At 35.3% G+C, this 25998-nt stretch overlaps 1 protein-coding gene and 1 pseudogene across 3 annotated transcripts in view; one reads left to right on the top strand and one right to left on the bottom strand.

Moving 5' to 3' along the window:
* Positions 1–25998, bottom strand: part of UNC5C (unc-5 netrin receptor C) — a 353473-nt gene that overhangs the window by 172714 nt on the left and 154761 nt on the right. The window lies entirely within an intron of this gene.
* Positions 23741–24250, top strand: LOC112932678 (nuclear transport factor 2 pseudogene; annotated as a pseudogene).

Below are 25998 nucleotides of genomic sequence, written 5' to 3'. Positions count from 1 at the left end.
ATGTTGAAAACACTAATCAACTTTCAGATTACATCTGACCCAAAATTTGTTATAAGAGATAACTCATTATCTCATTTTATCTTAAACCTCTTGAGGAATCTAAACGGAGTGCCCAACCAAAGACAACATAATTAAAATCCTAGTTCCCTATCCCCTGATTCTTTTAAGTCTTGCAAAATTGCTTTATAGTCTAAAATCTCCCATTGAAATAAAAAATAAAATGCTAAATCAGTCATACAATTCATTGAAAATGTAACAAGAAGCTAATACTGGTATGACCTTTGTTAATATAAAATGCTAGACAGAAACCTAATTATAAAATAATTTGCAAAGGAGTTCCATATTAATAGCCTCCGTGATCATCTGACTAAGTCTAGTTGAACCTAACTATGTAGTTTTTAATTATTAAACTTATCTTTGTCACATTAAACAGCTGGGCTGAGCACTGAGTTTGTTATTTTGAAATAATAATAACTTTTCTGTGTGGGGCAGTTTATGCCAAAACATTTCTATTTGCGTGCAAGTATAATTTGCAATGATATCAGGTCTATAACCAGCTGAAGAAATCAGAGAAAAGTTACAAGACTTCAAAGGAATTCAGGAAGTTAAGTTCATATTAATGTCTTTCATTTGACTAGTCATTTAAAGTTCAGAAAACCTATCTCATGTATCTTCATTGAGACCTTGCAGATTAGGCAGCAAAGGTTTTATTAATCTCCATTTTACATACAGTAAGACTGAGGCTCAGAAAACTGAATGACATATCCCCAAATTATACCTTGGCCAATGGTAGGTCAGAACTAGAAACTAGGGTTCTTATTTCTATCCTTTTTAACACTGTGCCTTGTGCCACTTTATTTGAATTTAGATGGTAGATTTTTTTAACATTCTACAAATTAAATATCTATACTTATCTTCTAAATTTTTATCTCCTCTCCTCACAAACCTTATTGGTTCCTCCTGGAATATATTAGGATTAAGTTTTCCTGATTATTTCCAGACGTTTGAACATTATTATTTATTATACTAATTTATCTTTCTTTGTTCTGATTTTAAATTTTTCAGATAGGTTAATCTGGGTGATTCATGTAGATTTCAGTTGTTTCAGGAAAATGGATTATATGGCCTATCATATTTATAGCTCGTTGTAGGTGTTTAAGAAATTCTTTTTGAATTGACCAGCTTCTGTCTAAGGAGAACTTTTTAGATTATGTTAGAATAGAATACAAATAGTATATTCAGAAAATTATTTTACATTATCATCTCAGAAATGGCTGACAAATTCATTCTGATGAAAGACAGATATGGTTCAGTGAATAGATGCTTTCACAGAAACATTAGAGCCCATGAAAATAACCCAGACACAGTCTAAATTAGCTTCTGGTGTGCTGACAGCCTGTTCAGCATAGTATATGAATACCCCTTTCATGATTTAAAAACATTTTGACGTCTAAGATAACATTAAATCTAGTTACCTGAGATGTATGAAATTATAATGTATCATAACTGAGTAGTTCAATTGAACAGTGAGGTATTTGGAAAAGCAAATTCAATAAGATAATAAGTCTATGTTTTTCTCCCTATACCCATGGAATCTAAGTAGAATAACTTGTGTTTTTATAGTATCTTTTTTATAAAACTGTCAATTTCAAAACTCTTTACAAATTATAGACTTACTACATTTCAGGTCACTTTATGGCATTGGTAAGAATTATGAATTGACTTAAAATACAAATACATGAAATAAAAAAAAAAAAAACAGGCAAGAACATTTCATAGAGCAATCCGTTGAAAAGCAGCCCAGTTCTGATGACTGCTAATGTTTATTTATGATGCACTTCATTAAACCCTTTGACTTTTCCAAGGGCCACCTGTAAACCAGTTATGATTTGTAGGTCTTAGGAATGTGTTCAATTCTCAGCCATTATTCTCTAAACCAGGTGTCCGAGACATTTCCAAAGCCCAGATAAGTGTAAGGATCTAAGCCAGAACTACCCAACACAAATATAATGCAAACCACTTAGGCAATTTAAAATCTTCTAGTAGCTACATTACAACAAGTAAAAAGAAACAAATGGGATTAAATTTAACAACGTATTTTATTTAACCCAATATATTAAAAATGTTGTCACTATAACATATACTCAACATAAAAATTTACTGATATTCCACATTCTATTTTTTTGTACTAAGCCTATGAAATCCAATGTATATTTTATTTATAATTTAGTGATCTTAAACTAAAAGCTAAATTTGCACTGGAATTACTTGATTTGAATTTGGTTTTTATAAAATGTATATATAGTTCAATAGCTATGGGTAAAGTCAAGCTTCCAAAACATTTCATATGTATTTAAATATTTTCTAGTAACTGACTCAAGTATCAGTTTTAAATGTAAATTAATGAATGTTAAATGAAATGAGGAATTCAATTCTTCACTTGTACTAGCAATATTATAAGTCCTTGATCATTCAGTGTAGCTGGGATTATGTATTAAATAGCAAAAATCTAAATAGATTAAACAAAACAAAGTTTCAACTGGAGCAGCAGGTGTAAGAGGAAATGAGGATGGTACTGTAGAGAAAGAAAACAAGTAGAATGGTAAGTATGGATAAGGCCGTTTTTTGTAAGTCTGATTTAAAAAAAAAGTCCTTCCAAGAGTATTATGTCATTTTTTTGATTTCTAGAAGAGTCTTGACATTTGTTTATTCACAGGCTACAAGATGATACAGGACACAGCTTTAAGGTTGGGATAGAGCTAATGAGCATCCGTTTGAAATCCTTTCTATCAGTAAGAAAGGTTTAGTCTAGAATTGAACATGCATTGGCCACTAGCCACATATGGCTACTGAGCACTTAACATATGGCTAATCCGAACTGAGATGTGGTGTAAGTGTAAAATCCACATTGGATTTTAAAGACCTCACACAAATAAGGGTAAAATGTCTCATTAAAACGTTTTAAGACTTAACACATGTTCTTATAATTCTACTTTGGATATACTAGATTATACGATTATTAAAGTTAATTTTGTTTCTTTTTATTTTTTCTTTTCATTTATTTGTTTTTTTAAAGATATTTATTTATTTATTTATTTATTTATTTATTTAAGAGAGAGAGAGAAAGAGCACACAAGTTGGGGGAGGGTCTGAAGGAGAGAGAGAGAGACACAGATTTCCTGCTGAGCAGGGAACTTGACAAAGGGCTCCATCCCAGGACCAGGAGATCATGACCTGAAACAGGAGCTGAAGGTAGACACTCAACCATTAGAGCTACCTACATGCCCTGTTTTTATTTTTTAACATAGCTACTAAAAATTTAAAATTTCATATGTGGTCAGATTTGTTTGTTTCTTTGTTTGTTTTACTTGGACAACACTATATAGAAAGAGAGCTTGCATTTGCTTGCATCAGAGTTGATGAGACTCCAATTGCTTGGTTTTTGGTTTACCCTGAGCATGTGATTTCTGGTTTTCAGAGTTCCTCTTTACCAATATGCTGCCAAGAAAAAGCTGCATATTCTTGGCCACACTGGGGCTTATGACCTGGTTTTCTGTCACTGGCTTTTGCAAGCAAAGTTAGGGTGGACTCCAGGGCCTCCATGAAAAGGAGGGTTTAACTGTTCTCATTTTCAGCTAATTGCTGTTTTGTTCTGTTAACCTTCTTTTGCTCACTTATGTTTGGCAGCATGATTTGTGCTTTTCATTCTTCAGGAGTTGCAAAAGTAGCAAACTACACCGCCCATTGTGGGTGACTGCATGCAATTACTGCACGCAGTTTTACATTTTTATCACAGTAGGACAAAGGCATTATAAGAAAAGCACTACATGAATAATTATATGAATAAAATAATCACCAGGTAGCTCAAAAAAGTATGTAATTCAAAAGAACAAGCAGTTCAATGTGGGCATTCATTTTATGACTAGGCAGGCAGTCTGTGGAAGGAAAGCTATAGTTTTGCTCAGTCTTTACACTGTCTATCTGTGTAATTATCATATATGGCATGGCTCTGAGGTCGTGAAGGATATTGAAAAGGTGTTGCACTTCTGCTACTGTCTGTTCTGTCCACTACACTCTCCATAGCAAGGACAGAAAATGAGCCTCCATGATATTAAACCAAGAGATGCTACTTGGATCTGTGTTGCTTAGGTTGTTTGTACACATACTACAGAGGCATCTGAAACTTCGGTTTGGTGAACCTATAAAGTGGCATTGTTCTATCAGTTTTGAACCTTCACTGTGTAAGTAACACAGTCATATCTGGCTTCAACACTTCATCTTAGCACATGGCACTGTCACCAATTCCTTGTGCAAAAGACACAGAGAGTGCTCATTTTGCTGAGGTAGTAACACCAAATCTGATGCTCACTGTCCTTGTGAACTTTTCCTGACACCTCCACTGATATAGAAAGTCTACTTTCACCCTGTAAACTCCCTGTATTTGGCCCTTAGAAAAAAAAAAGTGCTTGTAGCTCTAGGGCTCTAATGCAGCATGCTCTTGCATGGCTCATATAAGGAGGGACAGGCCTCTATATTGCCTTGTAACACTGTAGTAATATAATGTGCCTTGAAGGATTCCACGAAGAGAGCCATTGGTATATGAAATAATGAAACTTCATTAAAACATACCATTTAATAACACCATTTACAAGCACAGACTTTCAACTGGAAACATAAAAGGACTGAGTTATACAAAATGGTTGCCTCCTGGACTTCCATCAAGTTCAGCACTTCCTTTTATAGGGTTAATAAGGGGGACACCTGGGTGGCTTAGTGGTTGAACATCTGCCTTCAGCTCAGGGCATGGTCCTGGAGTCCCAGGATCGAGTCCCATATCGGGCTCCCTGCATGGAGCCTGCTTCTCCCTCTGCCTATGTATCTGCCTCTCTCTCATGAATAAATAAGTAAAATCTTTAAAAAATAAAAAAATAAAGGGTGAATAAGGTTGCTTATATGACTGAAAAAAGGGAAAATAGCTAATACAACTCACCTTTCTAAATGTTCATCTTGCTGATAGATTGAGAAGTGGAATGGCAGTTTATGTAAACGTTGACTTTAGCACCTCATGTGAGTATCTATATTTCATATTCATATATCAACACATTCTCTAATTTTAAGGAATAATTCTTTTTCTAATTACTAATTCCTGTAAATTTCAAGAAGAACCAAGCTAGGCTATTTAATTACATAGTCTCTGCCTTTTTCTCTCAGAATTATTTACCTGAAGTCTCAATTATAAATAGAAGAGGCATATTCTTGGGAACACAATGCCAAAGGCACAGTATTTTGATAGACTTGTTTTTCTAATAAAAATTTAACAAGTGTTGGTAGAGGTGGACAGAAAAAGAAGGAATACACTCAGGGGACTGACTATGCCTAACATTTGTCAATTAATTTATGGTTTCAATAACATAGAGTTGACATCTTTACATATTTGACATTCATTCTTTGTTGCTATGGCCAATATCTGCTAACTTTCATTCATTTAGTTGTCATTCTTCTCTCCGAAAGAATTTCAGAGACTCTGAATTTTAAATAACATTCCTTTCTTGAGAGCCTACTGTGTTCAGGTTCAGTATTTAGCACTCAATCAACATGCCTCCTCAAAGTGTTCAATAACCAGCTCAAGTATGAGCTTGACGGATAGATGAGGAAACCAAGAATAAGCGAGGGCATTTTCCCCAAGGTCACATAACTTTTATGTGGCTCTACAGAAAACAATGCTGTTTCGCCTGACACCAGAGCCTGAGGCTTTCCATAAAGCTACACCACCACCATGAAAAGAGTTATGCAACAATAAATATGAAATTTTAGAGTTATGTTACTAGTGGACAGAATATTAATTTAGGAATTCTGCCCGTGGAAGTCCTCACAATGGTTTCCTGGTGATAGAAAATGATGTGAAATCTCTCTGGTGATTAACAAAAGTCTATTTCTCAGTCTTCCTTTCCAGAATTTACAAGATAAAGAATCAGATGATTCCAAGAGTGATCTAAGGTTTTAATGTCCTACCTACTATCACTAAACCTAACATTGCTCATTTCTATTATTCACTTTGCTAAGTCTTTATGTTGGAAAAGATGCACCTGAGTTAAAGTTGGGTGACTTACCGACTAGCATTACTGTTACAATTATCCATGAGTGACTGCTGAGGCTGGATTTTCCAACTTGGTGATAATATGATTTTTTTTTAATTGCTTGAGATAGTGTCTCAATTAAACCTAGGGTTGATTTTAGTGAGCTGAAATTTTTAGACTAAATAATGTTTACAGTAACTGTTTATCAATAAACAACTAAGTCTTTAATCTCTAAGTCCTTGGCATTACGCTTTGTTTAAATAATGTTCTAAATGTAGATAGACCAAGAAAAGAACCAATATAGAAGCTACCACACGGTTTCAGTCATATAGAGCACAATAGTTATACATTTTAGTAGCATTTAATAAAGCAACAAAATTTTTATTCATAACTTACTCTCCAACTGTTAACACTAATTTTAAGCAATTTGCAAATAGGTTATCCTAATTATGCAACAGAACAAGTTTTGAATCAGTCAGGCAAGAAATGGCATATGGCTGACATTAACTTTACCATCCCTTCAATCTTCTGATAACAAACTGAAATACAATTCAGTGAATAATCTTCTATTTAAATGTTGAATTCTCCAAGTTTATAGCCCTCTAAAGGAAATGTTGTAATTCTCCTAGTAATTCATAATTCAGTATGTATATGCCTCTATGTATGTATATGTATATATATATGTTTTTTCTATAATAAATATATTACCTATTACATGTATATATATTTCTCTGCTACACTCTTCAGGTAACATGAGAGGGCACTACAAGGAGAAAAAGGAAGTTTTATTTAAGATTATTAAGTTAAAATGAGGGAAAGAGTGAATTTTTGTAGTTTACCTCTCTGTCTCAGTTACTGATTTGAACAGATCATGGATGAGCTAGAAAAGAAGACATTTAAAAAAGTTTCATAATGAAAGAATGTTAAATGCTTGGAACTATGAAAGGGATCCCAGATGGAAAACTTAAGATTTCATCCATGTTTGAGCATAGTATCGACTGTATATAACAGGCTATCAATGAAAATTATTAAAAAGGTTGGAAAAGAAATGCTATTTCTTTAATCAAATCAAAGACTTGAAATTTGAGTTAACACTTCAATTCTTGTGATTGATATAGGATAGTTGACTTCTTTTCCTTTTCTTTCCCTGCACAGTCTTATTCTCTTCTCTGACTTTAGTTCCTAACTTATAAATCTGTATCTCTAGACCTTTATGGGTCAAGAGCAAGTTGCCATCTTGCTAGATGCCTTCACATAAATGTATACAAGTTGCATCTCCAAATTCAACATGTCCAAGATGGAGAGAAGGGAGGGTGTTAAGAAAGTTGACATTTTTATACACTTACCATAAGTGAAGTAATTTATATCCATACTAGTTTTAACTGAGGACCACCATTTGGATTGCCATCCTGTGTTCCTTAGCTCAAATACAGAAAATTAAGTATAACTTTTCACATAAATTAGAAACCTAGGAATCAAGTTTAATTCTTCTCTCTGCCTTACTTTTCACAACCACTTCACTTTCAAGTCATACCAGCTGTACCTCTGACATGTTTACGAATCCTATCCTATTTTTCTTTTCTACCACTTTTAGTAGGATCCTCATGAGCCTCACCCAGAACTACCTATCTGTTCTTGCCAAGAAAAAAAAAAAAAACACCATATTACCTGCATTTGCTTATTTGTTTCTCTAAAATGCAATCTCATCATATTTCAACTTTCCCCAATTCTTTTCATGTTTCTCCTTTATCACTGGCAATAAAGTCAATCATCTTTTATCTATCTTCAAAGGCTTTATAATATAGCTCTGGTATACTTTTCCAGCCTCATCTGACATCTCCCTACCCTACTTTGAACATACAGGACTTTATTCTTGGCTTTAATCCTTAATTCTTGGCCTCTCATTATTGTCTTTAATTTTCAGCAAATTTACCTGTGCAACCTTCCCTCCCCATCTAACATTTCCAGTTCCTCTTACTCTTCCTGTTCCTCTTACACGTCCCCCCTACAACATCTCTCCCTTCCAACATTTATTCCTTTCTCTATTTACTGTTAGTTTCTACCTCACTGGAATTATGTCCCCACCAAAACAGGGATTTTTGTCTATTTTGCCCATCTATGTATTTATCATTGAAAATGACTAAAAACAGTTTCTAAACCTAGTGAGTATTCACTAAATATCCACTGAATGGAAGAGTAAATTCCCTGAAAGACATTGCTCCTTCTATCTTCTGTTTTCAAGGCATCCATGTCCCTTGCCCAAGTATATATCCATTAGCTGGCAAAAATCTCACCTACTCATAAACTCATAGTTCTAATATTACCTTCTTTTTGAGAGTTTTCCTGATTCCTTAGATATATTAATCAATACTCATTCCATGACTCAATAGCACTTAACGTAGTCTAATTTGGGTTATGGTTTGCTGTCTGTATTATTAAAATGAGAGCAATGTATCTTCTCATCCATCCTGCCTTGCAAACAATAGAAGCTTAATACAGGTTCAGTAAACTGATTGTTTAAACAAAGCTGTAGATGAGACATAAACTAAGGAAATAAAATACAAGTTTGTCAACTGGAGTTCTATTAAGGTTACTATTTTAGTTGGAAAACATCAAAAACAAAGGGAGACAAAGTGCAATTTCTTAAACCTGTATTGACTCTTTAGGCAGAAAGAACTAGGAGAGATTGAATGACTGGTATTAAGCCAAGAACAGGAACTTTGGAGACTCATTATCATCTAATACCTTTAGAACAGCTGACATTAATTTTGGATACACCTAAGAAGACAAATGCCATCTATATAAGCAAGACTTCTAAAGCATTAAAATAGTCCTTAGTGGTTTTTTTTTTTTTTTTTTCACTCCCTTTGTCTATCACAGCTTAGCTTAAAAGATCTAACAAAATCACAGCAGAGGAATTTGCTTCAGGCTATAGTGAATTCTGTGTGCTTGAAGACACTACATGGTGTGTCAAATGTTAATTAGACAATGAAATAAACCAGAGTTGGCATGAGAAAATAGCCAAGCATTGATTTTCTTTTCACTTTCTATTTATTAAAATGTTATAGAGCAAACAGATAAACTTTCTTGGCTCAATATTTATAACCAATTTCCTTGTTTTAACAGGGAAATGGGAGTGCCTTCAGAGGTGAATTGAAAGCCTGTTTTCAGTAATGCTTTGGTTAAGCAGCTTTTTCCTGGTACAATAGGTTCCTCACTATAATGCCATTTGGTAAGTTTTTCTGCATGGGTTATATCTTGACAGACATGATATCATAAAAATAACTAAGAACTGTAAAAAGTGAGAAAATCCAGACTACATTAAAAAATATGCAAACACACTGCATAAGACAGACTTGTCATTATGCTTCAACATTTGCTGAGCCTACAGTTAAAAGAAAGAAAAATACTTAAGTTTTTTTATGGTGAAATCAAATGGGATTGGGATTAGACATGGGAAAATCAAGTCTTTTCGTTATTCTAAAGAATATGGAAGCTGCAGCATAATCTGTAAATTCAGAGACCTGTGTCTGTATCCACATTGCTTGAGTTCACTATTTAATGCCTGTGTGAATTTGGGCAGATTACTTAACTTCTCTGTTCCTCTCTTTTTTCATTTGGGAATTGGGGATAATTTTATTGCCAAATTCAAAGCATCGTGATGTAGGTTAAGTGTGTTAATACGTATAAAGCACAGAGAACACAGAGGCTATATAGCATTTGTTAAATAAAATAGCTATTCATAAAAGGAAGTAAATTCAAAACCTCACAGGATACAGCATACAGACAATTGAGAAGCAGTAAATCAAATGGGTATTTAATTGTCATTTTCACCCAGCATAACATATGTTCTCTTCCAAATAAAACATGAAAATGCAATAACCCTTACTAACCTTTGACAACTTATTTATAAACACCATGTTCTGCATTTCTTGGGAAAGGTTTTCAAGGTATGCATCTTTCTGGTTTCTAGATTATAATGCAACCAGCACTAGAGCCTGGATAATCACACTGTTTTTAATCAATTACCTCTTCAATGCAATGCCTCCTGAACCATTTCCTAGAACATGTAACAACTGTATCATATAATTGTGTAAAACCCAAGATACACATGCCTGTTGTTTAATGCTAATTTCCTTGAGCTTTCTAAGAAGAATTGCTATTGACTACTTTCATTAAGAAACTATTGACCCTCCTCCAGTGGAGCATCCTGAGAAGAAATTCACTAAATATGCCTCATATTTCATCTCTTGAATATCAAGGTGCAATCGGCATGCTGAAGGATATGGTTTATTTAATCCAAAATTAAAATTTTATAGGCTACATTACCTAAAGTAAATTGCTTAATACATTTAGAAGAACAGCTGCTTTCTAAGTGTTTGGCTTCCTGTACTTGAGGCCTAAATTGGGTGAACCCCTACAGACACAAGTACAGTAGTCTCCATATTTCAGATGTCAAATCCTGTCCTCCCTCCTCAACCACATACACAAAACAATTTTCACAGGGGAAAGATTTGCTGTATCAGGTACCATTGATTCCAAAGAGATTTTTTAATCTTTCCTCTCCCTTTCTTAGTCTACAAAATTGAGAAATAATCAAAACTATTTTATAAGATTAAACAGCCTGATTTTCAATTTATTCAGCCTTGTTTGGGTATTACTCCGTTTTTATTTAAAGTAGTCATGCTATATTTAAAAATAGATTAGAGGCACCTTACAACAAAAACAGATATAAAACCCAGCATTTAAAGCTGGAACTAATGTGTGGCTGGTGGTTCATGAACACGAGGGAGACTTTCTCACTTGGCTTCTAAGCCAAGTATTCAGAAATCCTCCTACAGTACTCAGAGGATGTAAATATAATAAAAGAGTACAATCTAGATGTCTGTACAGTTGAGTGGAAGAGATGGCGCCAGACTCTAGGCCCTCTGGAAGACATACTACCACATGAGAGGGCAGGGCAGATAAGGGGCTAGTAGGATTCCCCCAGCACTCATTTCAGCTAGAAGTTGCTAAGAGCTGGTGTCTGCAAAACTAGATATAACCCTAGTTTTGAAGCCTTCGTTCAATTATCTCCTACATCATTCTCTGCTACTAATAATGTACAAGGTACCATGATCTCTTGTCTTGTCCTACAATAATATCCTCAAAGCTCTCCCTATGTTGACTTGAAACTCTTAAACATGACCATCCTCCAACATCAGAGTAATATTTTAAAAATATAACCATTTATATTTTTAAATATACACATGGCACAATACTTCTGACCATCCCCTTTTGGTTTTTACCATGGCCTAGAATGCCTTATATCTACACGGCCTGACACTAGCTTCCCATTGTTCCTACCACGGTCTCCTTCTTCACTCTGCTCCAGCTACTCAGACATTTTGGTGTTCCTTTGAACACCTGCCAACAATCTCTGGCTTCAGGATCATTCGTGGTTCCTGATGGAACTTGATAGGGCATTTCTCCTTCCACTCTGCTGTCTCAACAGAGTGTAGACCCCTCTCTACAGTCACTTCTCCCAGAAGTATGTTGTCTCTGTATTTACTACTTCATTCCTTTGTGGCCTTTTCTTTCACCCAATATTATGGCACATGTTGATTTGTTAATATGTTTTTTATCTAATTCTTCTTCCATCTATCCTAAAAGTGTTTATTTCCCTGCTATCCATAGCACTAGCACAATGATAGGCACATGTAGGTACAACAAATGACTACTGAGTAAGTGAATGGACCTCCAATTTCTAGGAAAGAAACAGTTTAGCTGATTTTCTATAGGATAAGGAATGAAAGATACTGACTGCTTTTACAAATGCAGATGAAGAGTGGAATACTTCCATTAATTCCTCTTTGGCTGTTAAAAAGGTTAGGTTTCTGTTAGGTTTCAAAATAAGGAAGCAAGAGTAAATACGTTTCTTCTGGTTTGTTTAGTAATTCCAAATATAATGAAGCTGTTTTGATGACAATCTCTAATCAAATCACCATAGACGAGATCTGATCTCTGGCTGGACTCCAACTGTCATTGTTTGGTAAATCTGAAGAGTAGGTTTGAATTAGCCCTTCAATTATATTATAAGCAGGTTTACATCCCAATACAAATTTGAAGAATGTACACACTAATGTCAAGATAAGAGAAAGAGAATGTCAAAGCAGCATCTCTCAGGACTGATCTTAATGAGTTAGGAAACTAATCCAAGAAAACAAAGGAAAGTAATATTTCAATACAGGTCTCCCAACAGTTGTAGGACACAGAACAAGAGCACAAATGGAAGCCCACATACTGTATGTCTAAATACTTCAAGGTTATACATCAAGCTAACAAAATATTCAGTAAAATATTTTTTTATCCTCTAATCTTGACAAATACACCTTCCTGGGATTTACTGTATGGCTAAATTCTACATTATCAGTCTTTATGGGTCCTGACTTCCATGTTGAGGCCCATGGAGGCCTGCGAGGAGCAGATGTATTCTCTTTCCACCCCCGGATCCCTTAGTTGCTATGGGCAGCTTTGCAGGCACCCACGCGGCCATCCCCATACACCTGCAGAAGCTCTGTCCATAAGCCTTACAAACAGTTGCCTTTTGGCCACTCCTTAGACCTAGGACTTTACACACTGACAGGAAGGCTTGCCTTTGAGAGGACAGACCCAGGGACATGATATATGCATGCATTAGAATCAAGCAAGAGCTATTTTGAGAATACTAAAGTTCTGGGTACCCACAGCAAACCTGGACTTGGAAGTAGATGAGGAAGCATGTAGAAGACCCACAGTAGGGACCCTCTAGAGTGCAAGACCCAGAATAGCAAGCCTCGAAAGCAAGCTTATGGGTGGTATGGTCAGTGCCAGTCAGGGTCTTTCTACAAAATAGGAAAAGAAGGAAGTAGAGAAGTATGGAAATCAAACACATACTACATGGGTCATATAAAGTAAATAGAGCTCAGAAAAAAATCACATTATGTCTTGGGAGCTTAATTATAATAGTCACATTATGTCCCGAAATGTCTTGGGAGCTTAATTATAATAATAGATTGAACTATGGTATTAAATATTTAAATCAGCACTTCAAGCAATAAAGAATAGAAACGACATGGCAAATAACATGGACTGGAGTAACATACCCTGAAAATACTTGACAGAGACTCAGAAGTGAATGTTTTATCCTGTTTGTCTTTCCTTCACCTACCTTGTCTAGTGGCTTGCCGCATAGTTGACCCTCAATTAACATTTGGGTAAGAACTGGATGAACAAATAAAAAATTAAATTAAAAAATATGAGAGAAGCTGACAGACATAGAAAGCAAATAATCAGTGTTCTGAATCAACGTAAAAATAAATTGGAATTGGTTATTAAGGACATAATTGAAGAAAATATTTTAAAACGTAGTCAAAATTAATACAAAGAAAACATTATCAAAGTACCTTCTCTTAAGGTTACCTAATCTCGGAGAAAAAGAAATTTTCTACACTGCCATACAGGGTGAAAAAAACAAGAGATTATTTTAAATGAAGCCATTATTGAGAAATGTATAAATATCTTTTCTTCAGTGAAGAAGAAAACAGAATGTTACAACAGTGGGAATGCAAAAGTGATTGTTATAAAGAAAATATGTTAATACAGTATGCTTATGTGAAAAACAATCAAAACATCATTTAATTAATTTGAGCCAAAAAAAATTTGAAAACTTTTAACACTCACTCCTAATAAAATCACCAAACATAAGATGAGGAAGACAATTTTCTAATATAAAGTATCTATTTTACAATGAAAAGCAATGTTCTCAATGGCAAACTCCTTGAGTCCCTTTAAATCCAGCAACAAAATAAGAGTGCTCACTCTTTAATATTGTCTTATGCTATATAATTTTAATAACTATAATATACTAGTTAATATTTCTTATGTAAGATGTTTAAAATAAAGGCAATAAACATAAAATATTTTATTCATTAAGTCATTTTTATTAATGCCCTTGAGATTTAGATATATCTTTTTCTTAATTTGCCTTTGAGATGTAGATACATAAATATGTGCATACACACATAATTTTTCAGAAAAACATGTCTGCTCTGCATCTTGTATTGTTGGCCTATAAGGTGATTCATATTTTTTACTCTATGAAACAGGTTATCTGATATTAGAGAATAAAGGAAAACAGATTATAAACACAGAAGTTGTTCCTATGTTCTATAGGAAAAAGTAAACATGTTGATGTACCAATATTTATGTTTAAAACAGGGCCAGCTTAAAAACCAGTAATCTATTATATGTTTAGAAGTTTTCTTTTTGAAAAAATAAAAGTTTTTACATTTTTTTATTATGATAACTAAGTGATGAGTGTATCATTCTGAATCAAATTATAGTCCTTGACAGTAGATTAAACTTAAAACTAAACCTAAAGTTATTGTAGGCTGCAACTACTTGATCTGCTTTTCCAAATTTTTCCTTTTTCCTTGATGATAGAGTATTTCCAAGTTACTTCTCAAATAAATTAATGTTATTGTCTATAATACACCATAATCCATTCTTGTATTGCTAGAAATTCAAATTTGATAAGCATTTTTATTGAAACTGCAGTTTCTTTTTACAAATTAAAAGACGAGTCAGCATAGCCCGAGGGTGTCCATGATGCCCCTAGACAGCAGTTTTGGTTATCTGTCTCTTCACTGGTCTTTTAGGCTAAATCCAGTGAGGGGCTAACACCACTCCTCAGTCAGGCCTCAGCCCTGCAGGATTGTTCAACATTATACAGAATTTGTATAAGCAAATCATCATTTGTAATATTCAGGGAACTTAATCAGTTGCTTGATTATATTTTGGAATGTAACGGCACCCAGAGAAAAGTCAAACGGCTAAGACAAAACATAAGTAAGAAGGCTTTTTTTTTTGGGGGGGGGGGGGGGAGAAAGCTGTCTTTAATATTCTTATTTTAAAATCACACTTTTCAATTTTCTGCTTTATAATGAACTACAGCCAATTACTTCCCATCAACACTGATAAAAAGAGCTGTCCAACTGTTCAACATTTGCTCTACTAATTGAATGATCAATTATTCAAATAAATGATTCTCCCTATTAAGCTCCAAGAAAAGTCTTGGTTGTTGCACCAGCCCCAGATATAATATAATGTGGAGCAACAAAGAGACCAAATCCAGATAGGATTCTGAATTGTTAAGAGAAAATCCCTCTAATTGGGCTAAGATTTATGGTACTAGAAACTGCTTTGGCATCTCATGGATTCTGATTTTTTCTGAGACTGCTAATCTCACCTTCTCATAGACTGTTTTGCTGATTAATTCATTGGCAAGTATCACTATGTTCCTTAAGAACATGCACTTTGTTAGGTAATGGATTTTAATGATTAGTCTAAATGCACTCCTTCCTTGCCAGCAAAGAAGGTCTTCTCCCTAAGTTATCTCAGCCCCAAGAGGACTCTGCAGGGAGTGGGGGGTCGGGCAGTGGCAGGGGAATTCTCAGCTGAGAGACAGCAGATGTGTTCTGCATTCATGCCCTACATTTAGGTGGATTAATAATAGCTGAAGGTCATTCTGTGGATTTGCTCTTTTAAAGACAAAATAACTTTTAAAAGACTCAGACTGCCTGGGTAAGCAGATACTAGCCATAGTGTTCACAGTATTCAGAAGGATTCCTTCTCAATAAGTGACAAGCTTTAAAGGTACAGACATGCATCCAAGCAAGGAGCGCTTACATCAATGGGGGTGATTTTCACTGCCCCAAACCAATACCTACTTTCACACACAGAGTCACACAGGACTTTCACCCATGTCTAAAAGCCAACTAGTTCAAAGAAACACAAGATTTGGTAGCTTATAGAGTAAGTGGCTAACTTTCATTGGTAGGTCTCCTTCTTCCCCAAATTAAGAATATGCTGATGGGAATGAAAATTATACGTTTTTTTTTCCCTTTCAGTTTTATTGAGCTATAAGTGACATATAGCTATTTATATTTAAAGCATACAGCATAATGACTTGAGAGGAAATACAGCTTTTAGAAGTCAGATTAGTTTGCAACTGAATCATCTAAAAAGTGTATGGTAAATGCAAAGTATACCCCACTTTCAGAACAGGAGCTAAGAATCAGATTCTCAGAGATACAATCTATTAATGGGAGGAACGTCTACTAACCTGGGCAGAATTTTATCTCAAATGAGGCTAGATTAAAGTATGGATATAAGCCCATGTAACTGTAACTATTTTTATGATATCCTAAGGCTATTGTATGGGTGATGATCATTTCAGGAGCTAAAAAAGCCACATTTTTGTATGTACAAACATACATCGTTTACGTAAATTCTAGTCAGTAATAGCTTCCTGCAGAGAGTTGAGGAAAGATCATTGAAATATGAGCATTAGAGTCAAGACTATGTCCCAGGGTCCGTCAGTGACTGGCACACCACAGGTCTCCGACAGCTATTTACTGAATGACTGAATGACTCCAGGTAGCATTGACTACTTCCAACTTCATTCCATTGATCTCCCATAGGAAATTTGAGAGCAAGCATGCAATTTAAAAATCTTAAATTAGATTAAAAACCACAATTTGTAAAATTTTACATTATTGACTTCCTATAGCTAACAAACATGATGATTTGGAGTTATTTAAGATGTCTTAGAAATAGGCGACTTTGTATTGTATTTCTAGAAAAAACTTTAAATTTTCTTCATAAAACTTAGAATGTTCACCTAATATTTTACTAGTGTTTTGTTTTAAGACTTCCAGTTGGCCACATGATTATGTTCCTGGTTTACAAACTTTATAATCATGACTTGTTTTGAAAGTAGGAATAAATATTCATACTGGGGGTAATTTATTGGTTCTGATACACATAATTTAAAAACTATTGGTGAATAGAGGAAAAAGGGTAACTGGGGCAAGGGGTAGAAAGACAATAAAGAAATATAGTCTGATCAATAATAAATAGGATACTAAGAAACACCCTAGAGACTCCATGCCTCCAATTTCACTTAAGTCTTAACATACTTTACATTTCAAATCATATCTCACAGAACAAGTGATAGGATTACACTGCTAAATCCATAAGCATTGATTTTTGTCTCAGTCACAGATGCATGCTGTGCACTATTGGAAAATTTGCTAAAATAGGTTTGCTCTGCAGAGTGACTAGCATGTAGTGAGCACTATTTCTATAAACTTGCCAAAGTCTTTAATAAGCAATCATCTAAGCTTTAGAAACATAAACAACATTAAATTACACAGAATCCTCTGAACCTGCTCATGGATCGTTCGCGATTCTCTCATTTTTCATTGTTGTGGAGGCCTTCCTATTCCCCAAGCGGAGTATCCTGCTTTCTAAAAATCACAGCACACATGTGTGAGCTTTCAAAGTGTTTTTAGGAAATATCCCCAGTGGACTCTGGAGAGCTTGCCTTCCGGTCAGAGAAAGAAGAAGCGCTCAAATGGGCTATTATTTTCACTGATAGGTTGACCCCATTCCTTGTGGAATTTTGGATTTAGTTTCACATGATTTAGTTTCACATGGTGGTAGATCAGTGCTCAGTAGCTGTGAGAATAACAACCACTTGGCACTCCTGAGGCAGGATAAGGAATCTTGGGAGAGGACAGGCCTAAGATAAGGAGGTGAAAGATGGCAGTGCTGCCTCATGCCTTTGTTGGTTCTGCCAACTACTCCTGGGGAAGGGCTGTTAGAGACTGTGCCAGGAAATGGAAAAGGGCCACAAATAGTCCCTGGAAGACTTGTGGCTTGATGATGCAAAAAGGCTAGGTATTATAGCATTTGTTGCTTTTATCACATTGCTCATTCACCATTAGAAACTAGTTTTCTGAAACATCCTTTTTAAATTGTTATGACAATTTTCTTTGTTCTATGTTTTCATGCCCTCTACCTTGACTTAACTCTTTTTGATGGAGAGAATCCTATTTGGTCCCATTTTCTCATGCTCCAATTTTTGTTCTAGCTAGATTATCATATCTAGTTTATTTCCATGTACTTTAAATAGATCTTTAAAAATATTTTGATTTTAATGTTTAAAATAACATAGAAGATTGAATTTTTAAAAAAATAAAAATCAAAGTTATCAATCAGCATTTTAGGTCTCATTAACATGGCCAAATTTGGATAGAATGTAAATAACATAGAAGAACACTTAACATCACTAGTATAATTGCAAGTACAAATTACTATTTTTCCTGATGTCTAAGGCTTCTATATTCCTTAGGTGACCATCATTAACATAACTTCTTAAAATTAGTCATTTGTTTAAAAAATAAAACCTTGAAAACCAAATCTCCTGATTTGCTGTGATGCTAGTTTTCTCACCTTTTTTTTTTTTTTTCCTATGGTGACAAATAACTCCCTTTTGTGAATATCCTGGAGTAAAACCACACTATTTATTCAGAATTCATTAAATGATCATCTCTAATTTCTATGATTAAGCATTTAGCTTCAGATTTTGCATGTAGCTAATAGCACTGAGCCCACCTTAATTAACTTAACCTCATTAAAGAAAAGCGCTCTCTCCTGGGGACCACGTGACAAGTGAAATGTGAAAGTTCATATTTTGTTCAATTTTACTATACCGATTTAAAACCTTCATTTTAATGAATACTTGTTAAGTATTCAATGTGTACTAAAGAGGATTTTTCCTCAGTATAGAAGAAAAGGAAATAAGATTTAAACATTTTTAAATTCTAATACCTAACAATATTAGTTTATAAAAAGGTTATTAATGAGCATACATTTCTGAAAAAATTTACTGCGCTATCATCAAGCCACAAGAACAATGTGAATTTCTTACAGGCACAGCATAAGATGTATGCTTTGCTTCTGAGTATGAACACGCATCATTATTGAACATCCATAGTGATTCTAAGAGGGCCACTTTGAAGATCTTCATCATGGAGCTGGATGTGTTGATTGTATATTTCTGTGAAATTATTCATGAAGGTGCTTGACGTTCGCTGTGAAAGAAAAGTATTGTCTGTGTGTGGGTGCCATGGCACTAAAAGAAAATGGAAATAGAAGGAGTGTAAACAACTATCTCTATTCTTCTATCTTCTTAATTCATTTTTCAAATAATCATGTCTTCTCTAGTTTTCCCCCAAAAGGAAAACACTACCACCACCTATGCCTACCTTTGAGACAATAACTGAGCAGTGCTAACTTTAACAAAAATTATTAAATTTTGAGTATGTCTAAAGCTCAGATATTAGAATGTCAAATTAAAACATACAATTTAATTATTTGGTACATCACTTCTAAAGTTTGAGTGTTTTATTAATAATGAGGATTTGGAAATATTGCATAGAATATTGCATATACACTTACCAATGACCTAAATGACATCCTCAGTGGCTAGATTTAAAAAAAAAAAAAAAAGCCAAAACCCTGCTAAAGCATTAAATGAAAATTATGGATGGACAAGGCTACTAAGATATTCAGACAATAGGCTGGCACTGTATCAGTTTACAATGACTGGCTGCTGACCACAGTACTGGAATGTAGATAAGAGTGCACGTGTGTGAGGGTCAGCTGGTCAGTGACAGCTGTGACTAGCAGGAAAGAGCAAAGCCCAAATCTAGGATTTCTATAGCAGCCACCTGCATGCTCAGCAGCCCCAGATGAACCTGAGTGAGAACCTGGTGTCCAGGTTTCCCAGCCACACTGCAGATAACACCAGTGAGTTGGTTCAGGTCACATGGGGCCTGTTTCAAAGTAGTGTCTAGACTTGGTAAGCATAAGGTCCTCTTTACCCATATCATCATCCCTGACCTGCACGAACACAGATTTGTCGGACCTGAAGCTTAAAGAACTTGCGAGACCATATTAAGAATAATAATCCAAAATCATGTATAAAAACTTAGATGCAGGGGATCCCTGGGTGGCGCAGCGGTTTGGCGCCTGCCTTTGGCCCAGGGCGCGATCCTGGAGACCCGGGATCGAATCCCACGTCGGGCTCCCGGTACATGGAGCCTGCTTCTCCCTCTGCCTGTGTCTCTGCCTCTCTCTCTCAATCTGTGACTATCATAAATAAATTAAAAAATTTAAAAAAATAAAAAAAAACTTAGATGCAAAGTATATATTTTATTTAAAATGAGAAAAGAAGTCATACAAAATTAAAAATCTGTAAAAAGACAAATATGACAAATATTACAAAATTCAGAAAAGTAACATTTATCTTCTTCTTAGCTGCCTGTCACACTTTAATGATGCTTTTTTTCCCCTTTTGCATTTGTTTTGCTTCCCACTCTTTATGGCTTTTCCATATGACCAAGGTCTTGCATTTAATGCATATTACTCTGACTTGTCTCATTTCCCAGAGTTATTCTAAAGTCCTATAATTGCAAGCTTGTAGTCCATTGCCATGTTGGTCTTTGAAACATTTTTAATGTTGCTTCTCTTTCACTTCTTACTCTGAAGCACAGATGCTTGGCTCTGCTTTGGATGGCACGCTGGCACTAATCTGGTCAGTGCATCTGTTAGAGTGAATCACTCTTCCTCTGGTCACACTACCCAGCAGATATGACAATGGGTTTGGTGTCATGGCCACCATTGGCTTCTCCCTATCATAGCTTTGCTATTTCTCTTGGCTCCATGGTCATGGGCATCTCTGACCTTTCCTTATAGCAAGTTGTGATATGGGATAGGAATCTTGAATCTGAAATCTTTTTTTTTTTAAGCAGAAAAAAAAAAAACAGGTGATAATTTAGAGTATGGGAAATAACTCTGAGTCTTTTGCTTAAACTGAAAAAATAAAATAAAATAAAAAGTTCACATTCAAAGCAGTGCTTTCCTAACTTGGGAATTTTAAGCATCTTCATTTCTTTTTAATGTTTTAACACTTCCTGGCCCACTATATAAGATACACTTCCATACAGAAACATAATGTGCATGTTCTCTAAAGATCCTTTCTCTTTGAAGTCACAAACATCATCTTCCATATCTGATTACTTCTAGTACACTGCATGAGAGAAAAATGTCCAACTATCCTGGGTCATTTTCTATAAATCAATCTTTTGGGAACAGATTACACCTTAGCTTTTAATGACACTTATTAATATATTATATTAATATATTAGCACACTGGCATTCAAAAGGAATTCATAAGGCATAGACCTAATTTGGATAAGTACATAGAGTATAGAGTCCCCAGGTGGAGTAATCTCCTATCTGCCTATGTCCCCTTTTGGCAATGGAATAAATAGCCTTGCCATCATTTGATTCTAAATTGATTCTCCTACTTAGCCACTGCTTTATCAATGCTTGGCTGAATGTAAAGCTGGGAGTGAGCAACTTCCTCAGGGTGCACTGCTTTTGATGGGTTAGCTGTCAAATGCTCCATTGTCCAAATTACACTGCTATTGTAGATTTCCTGCTAAGAAACAATTTACTGTAGCATAGAGCTATCAGTCTTGTGGGTTGTGTTAGTTTTGGGGGATCAAAATCTGATTAACTTACTGCAGACACACAGCAGTTCCTACTGTTGCTTTCCCCAAATTTCCATTTACTGTGTTGTTAGCAGGACATGATAATAGAGGCCCTCTACGGAAGCACTGCTAGAATAAACAGTAAGCAATGCTGCCAAAGCCACATGCAATATCAAGGCTAAAGATAAGCATGAAAATAACAAATAAAAAAAGAGAAGAGATGAAGAAAAAGAAGCTAAATCATCAATATGTTCTCATATTTTTCTTCTTCCAAGAAAGAAGAAAACATAAATTATCTGGAATATATTATCTAACATAACATAACGGAATTATATTAAAATATATTAGAGTATATTAAAAGTAACATATATAATATATACCTATTATATATACATTACTTTTAGCCAGACATCTTTTCCAAACTGATAAACAGTTATAAAGGGATAAGCACTCCAAATGGTATGTGTGTGGATTTTCCTTATTTTATTATGTTGTTGTTAAATACATAAGCATCATGAGATGTTACAAACAAATCTCTTTTGGTGATTTAATGTTTTCTTCTTTTAAAAAACGATTCCCATAATAGTCATCCTCAAGATTTCTGTTTGGGAATGTTAAGACTCAATTATTGCTTTATTGATTCAATACAACAACTTAATGATGAGTCTGTTTACCTTTTCTACTAGCTTATTTATATAAATACCAAACAACAGCATACCAAGGAGATTTCTGTGATGAGCAAAATGCCAGGCTCTCTACTTCTTATTCAATAGGAGGGAGTTGAGTATTAGACTTAATTTAATCATTGCATTCAAGACAGGACCAAACATCAGTTCTAATATTGCATTTGTGATAATATTGGCATCCATATTTGCTAACTTAATTGAAGCACTACAACTAGCTTTAATATAAACTTCCAAATTTTAATAAGCTGAGACACAGACATTGTCATTACACCAGCAAATAAGTGCACATGTCACCTTCTCATCTTCTCAAGAAGACCCACTCATTTTCTCTTCCCATCAGGATACTCAGATTTGTCTGTCGTCTTTCACTCAAAAAAGTATTCTACTTTAGTACACTAAACACTTTTGTAAATAGCATTAACTGATTTACTCCATAAAGGGCCATTTGCTAGATTAGTAATAGTGTGAAAAAATGATTTGCTCTAAAAGAAAGTAACTAGAACAGTTCCTTTCAAAACCAAATATTTTATTATATATAAGTATAACTACTTGTATACATCTCAAATATATATGCAACATACATATGCACATGTGGAAATATCTATAGTTGATATCTATGTATTTTTCAATAGGCTTTAAATGAAAGCTTGATGGTGGCAGGGCTAAGAAGAGAACTGGTTGTTGTCCTAACTTTAAGCTCATCTTCTGCCTGCTTTTCAACCTCATGTAGGAATATTTCTTGAGTAACTATTATATACTGGGTTCTGTGTTTGGTCTTGCAAATACATTGTGCATATAAATAGTCTTTATCCTTAAAGAATTCACAGTATAATAGAAAAACTGAAAAATGATTACAAATACAGGAATAATAGACAGAAGTATAAAGCAAAGAGAACACATTGTGCCTGCAAGGGAAGAGGTTAAAGGAGAGTATATTTTAGCAAAATCTTGAAAGAAGACCTGGTTAGGTGGGCAAGTAGGCAAAAGACACTTTATACACTTGTCATGTTACAGAAGTAGGGCTCAACAGAGCAGTTATGAAGAAGCATAGCAAGTCTGGTAGAGCTAGAACACAGGTTGCAAGTAACTGAGTGTGGATAAGGCTGGAGTGAGAGTAAGGGCCCGACAGGTAGAAACAAGAAACTTGAATGAATCCTGGCAAGAAGCCATTAAAGAATTTTTCAGGAAAGAGTAACAGGTCCCAATTTCCATTTAAAAATAATTACTCCAGTAGCTGTGTGGAAAAAGAATTCAAAAAGGTGGAAGACAGAAAAGTGGTTGAGTAGTCAGGAGATAATTGCAAAGCTGGTGATATTATGGAGACTGTACCAAGACTGTGGTTTTGGTAAAGATTAGAAGCCAAATTTAAAAGATCGGTTGAGAAGACAAGGTCTTTGGTTGGATAGGAGTTGAGGGATAAGTTAAAAATGAAGCGTCTGACTTGGCTGACTGGTGCAACCAATAAATTAAGAGTATGTAAGAAAAGGGCCGCCGCCGCTGCCACTATCGTGCCAGCCTCTCGGGTCTCAATGAGGCCGGGTGATGCTCCAGAATGGGAGACAAGTCAATTTGGGAGCAGATTGGATCCAGCTTCATTCAGCATTACTACCAGTTATTTGATAACGACAGAACCCAACTAGGCACAATTTATATTGATGCATCATGCATTACGTGGGAAGGACAGCAGTTCCAGGGAAAAGCTGCCATTGTGGAGAAGTTGTCTAGCCTTCCATTCCAGAAAATCCAGCACAGCATCACGGCACAGGACCATCAGCCCATGCCAGATAGCTGCATCATCAGCATGGTAGTGGGCCAGCCCAAGGCTGATGAAGACCGCATCATGGGGTTCCACCAGATGTTCCTATTAAAGAACATCAATGATGCTTGGGTTTGCACCAATGACATGTTCAGGCTTGCCCTGCACAACTTCGGCTGACCTCTTCCCAGCCAGGCACTCATGCTGTTTCCTCCTCCCTCCTCTTCCTGATAACTATTCACACTCCTCCAGATGCTCCAAATATCATACACCAATGAGCAGGGCCGCGGTGGGAGCGGGCGCAGTGCGCTGCTACTACTGAGGTATTGTGCATGATGTTTGGATGCTAGAATAGTTGCATCTGACAGGAGAAGTTTGTGTTGTACCAGCCCATGCCTTGGAAAGACTTAAGTAATGTAAAAGGTTGTCTTTTTTTCTTTTTTTTTAAATCTACTGACAAGTTGCTCTAGTAACCCAGAGAAGTGAAGGAGAAAGCAGCTGCCTCACCGCCCAGATATTGACCGCCCAGATATTGATTTGTTCAGATGTTTCAATGGCTCATGATATAATAAAACCACAAAAATTTTCTTAATAGTTAAAAAAAAACTATGTAAGAAAAGGACACAGTGTAAAATGGGAGAGAAGAGAGATGAGTTCCTTCACGTTATATCTGAACCCAAATGGAGGACTGGAGCCCTTTTGGAATCGGTGGTGGGAGATCTTCCAGAGTGAGGTGAAATGTCTTCAACCACTGCAGTAAATATGGATTCCCTGTTTCTGTCATCTATTCCCTTTGTGCTTTGTAATTAAAGAAAAAAAAAACTTTCATACTCATAAAGACCTCATTTTGTTTCAAACATGCTTTGAAAATACAAGTGTGCTATTTATGATTTTACCCTATTATACAGATATGTTGAATTGCTCATATTATAAAAAATTGCAGATTATAATTTGTAAAAAGAGAACATTCAATGTTATACTGCTCAATTTCATTTTATTCTTGTAAAGAATTTATATTTTCATTGAAATTCATTTTGATCATCACTAAATAAGAACTAAAGCCAAAGGATTTTCAATGATGTTTCATAGAACTATAAAACATAGAAAGAAGGTTTTTAATAGCACAGTGTATTATTTTAGGGTTCTAAAATTGAAAGTGTCAGAAGTTTCCATTGCTACTGATAGCAATGGATTGAGTTGATGATTCTGATATTAAAATGAGGAACGAAAATGTCCTTATTAATTTTCATATTACTACAAAATTATTATTTCTGCTGATGGCTATACACATTTTATCTCCAGTGTTGGCCAGTGGCTAAAGGTCCAGTCCCATGATAACAAGTTCCAGTAGGCAACCTACCTGAATGTCCTCCTTGGACCTTAAATTACGCATGTTAAGCAATGCACCTCCCCAATTTTGTTTTCTACTTATTTTTTTGAGCTCTGATATGTCCAGAATTCTTTTATTTGGACTATATTTCAGTAACAAGCTGAGGGAAAAAAAAATCAGGCTCTAATAGGATGACTATTGTTGCAAAACAGAAACCTAGAAGTTGCTCAGGGGCTGAACTACCAATGTAGTTCAAATACAAAATTGAAACATCAAAAACCTCAGTCCTCTTCAAACAACATCTAACATTCACTCTATATAATGCTCTGATAACCGTGTCACTGTTATTGCTGGTACCCATTCTGAAATTTGTCTTGACTCATTTTTAATCATCCATCATAACCTGCAGTGACTCTTCCTATATAATTTCTTTAATGTTTGTCCCATGTATTTCTTCAACCACTCCTCTGCCCCAGCTCACTCTCATATTATTACAACCAATTGGTAGGGGGTCTCTGACATCACTATTATGCCTCGATACAGTTTCTGCATATACAGTTGACTAAGCATTCACATGTCCACATTTTTTCAGTCTTATCTCACTCTTTACTACAACACTGATTTTTTTCAAATATTTCTTTCTTGGGGATCCCTGGGTGGCTCAGCGGTTTAGCACCTGCTTTTGGCCCAGGGCGTGATCCTGGAGTCCCGGGATCGAGTCCCA

Source organism: Vulpes vulpes, chromosome 4 (genome assembly GCF_048418805.1).
Source record: "Vulpes vulpes isolate BD-2025 chromosome 4, VulVul3, whole genome shotgun sequence".
Taxonomy (NCBI): Eukaryota; Metazoa; Chordata; class Mammalia; order Carnivora; family Canidae; genus Vulpes; species Vulpes vulpes.
Note: the sequence above shows the minus strand (reverse complement) of the source record. Positions and strands in the feature narration are given on the sequence as shown.